The sequence below is a fragment of the Apodemus sylvaticus genome, chromosome 12, assembly GCF_947179515.1.
Source record: "Apodemus sylvaticus chromosome 12, mApoSyl1.1, whole genome shotgun sequence".
NCBI classification, from domain to species: domain Eukaryota; kingdom Metazoa; phylum Chordata; class Mammalia; order Rodentia; family Muridae; genus Apodemus; species Apodemus sylvaticus.
Genome location: NC_067483.1, coordinates 55,624,045 through 55,626,807, shown reverse-complemented (window position 1 = coordinate 55,626,807; position 2,763 = coordinate 55,624,045).

Below are 2,763 nucleotides of genomic sequence, written 5' to 3'. Positions count from 1 at the left end.
ACTTTAAAAATAATCACCCAAAATAAAGTGTTTCTATTTTCTTAAATATTCAGCTGATTTCAAAATATTTTATGTAACTTGACTAAATTTTCTGTTGTGAAACAGTTGTATATCTGCTATGACAATTTATTATCACAACACAAAGACAGCAATAGCTTATACAACGTACAGATGGTGGTGAATGTATATTGTGAACAGAGCATTATAATTTGTTCAAAATGTAAAACTTCATTCTTTTAAAGTCCATTTCTGGGTGGCCTTTCATACACTCTATGTTCCACAGTTTGTCTCTATGTTTGCTCTCATTAGAAGTTTGTAACTGCATGGTATTGGCACAGTGTCAGACAAGTGGACCAATGGAATAGAATTGAAGATCCAGAAATGAACCCACACACCTATGGTCACTTGATCTTCGACAAAGGAGCCAAAAACATCCAGTGGAAAAAAGATAGCCTTTTCAACAAATGGTGCTGGTTCAATTGGAGGTCAGCATGAAGAAGAATGCGAATTGATCTATTCTTATCTCCATGTACTAAACTTCATTCCATGTGGATCAAGGACCTCCATGTAAAACCAGACACACTGAAACTAATAGAAAAGAAACAGGGGAAGACCCTAGAGGACATGGGCACAGGGGAAAAGTTCCTGAACAGATCACCAATAGCTTATGCTCTAAGATCAGGAATTAACAAATGGGACCTCATAAAATTACAGAGTTTCTGTAAGGCAAAGGACAACTGTTAAAAGGACAAAATGGCAACCATCAAATTGGGAAAGGATATTCACCAACCCTACATCTGATAGAGGGCTAATATCCAATATATACAAAGAACTCAAGAAGTTAGACCCCAGGGAATCAAATGACCCTATTAAAAAATGGGGTACAGATCTAAACAAAGAATTTTCACCTGAAGAAATTTGGATGGCCGAGAGGCACCTTAAGAAGTGCTCAACATCATTAGTCATTAGAGAAATGCAAATCAAAACAACCCTGAGATTTTACCTTACACCAGTCAGAATGGCTAAGGTCAAAAACTCAGGAGACAGCAGGCGTTGGTGAGGATGTGGAGAAAGAGGAACATTCCTCCACTGCTGGTGGGGCTGTAAGATGGTACAACCACTTTGGAAATCAGTCTGGCGGTTCCTCAGAAAACTGGGCATGACACTTCCGGAGGACCCCGCTATACCTCTCATGGGCATATACCCAAAGGATTCCCCGGCATGCAATAAAGACTCATGCTCCATTATATTCATAGCAGCCTTATTTATAATAGCCAGAAGCTGGAAAGAACCCAGATGCCCATAAAAGGAGGAATGGATACAGAAAATGTGGTATATTTACACAATGGAATACTACTCAACAATTAGAAACAATGAATTCACAAAATTTTTAGGCAAACGGTTTGATCTGGAAAATATCATCCTAAGTGAGGTAACTCAGTCACAAAAGAATACACATGGAATGCAATCTCTGATAAGTGGATATTAATTAGCCCAGAATCCCTGAATAATCAAGGCACAAATCACGTAACAAATGACTCCCATGAAGAAGTATGGAGAAGGTCCTGATCCTAGAAAGGATTGATCTAGCATTGGAGGGGAATATAAGGACAAAGAAAAAAAAGGATGGAGGTGATTGGAGAATGGATGGAGAGAAGAAGGTTTATGGGACATATGGGGGGGGGGATCCGGGAAAGGGGAAATCATTTGAATATAGAAAGGGGAAACAAAGAATATAGAAAATAAAAATATTAAAAAAAAGGAAGTTTGTTCCCCCTTTTTTTTATTCGATATAATTTATTTACATTTCAAATGATTTCCCCTTTTCTAGCCCCCCCACTCCCCAAAAGTCCTGAAAGCCCCCTTCTTTTCCCCTGTCCTCCCTCCCACCCCTTCCCACTTCCCCGTTCTGGTTTTGCCGAATACTGTTTCACTGAGTCTTTCCAGAACCAGGGGCCACTCCTCCTTTCTTCTTGTATCTCATTTGATGTGTGGATTATGTTTTGGGTATTCCGGTTTTCTAGGTTAATAACCACTTATTAGTGAGTGCATTCCATGATTCACCTTTTGAGTCTGGGTTACCTCACTTAGTATGATGTTCTCTAGCTCCATCCATTTGCCTAAGAATTTCATGAATTCATTGTTTCTAATGGCTGAATAGTACTCCATTGTGTAGATATACCACATTTTTTGCATCCACTCTTCTGTTGAGGGATACCTGGGTTCTTTCCAGCATCTGGCAATTATAAATAGGGCTGCTATGAACATAGTAGAGCATGTATCCTTATTACATGGTGGGGAATCCTCTGGATATATGGCCAGGAATGGTATAGCAGGATCTTCTGGAAGTGAGGTGCCCAGTTTTCGGAGGAACCGCCAGACTGATTTCCAGAGTGGTTGTACCAATTTGCAACCCCACCAGCAGTGGAGGAGTGTTCCTCTTTCTCCACATCCTCTCCAACACCTGCTGTCTCCTGAATTTTTAATCTTAGCCATTCTGAGTGGTGTAAGATGAAATCTTAGGGTTGTTTTGATTTGCATTTCCCTAATGACTAATGAAGTTGAGCATTTTTTAAGATGCTTCTCTGCCATCCGAAGTTCTTCAGGTGAGAATTCTTTGTTTAACTCTGTACCCCATTTTTTAATAGGGTTGTTCGGTTTTCTGGAGTCTAACTTCTTGAGTTCTTTATATATATTGGATATTAGCCCTCTATCTGATGTAGGATTGGTGAAGATCTTTTCCCAATTTGTTGGTTGCCGATC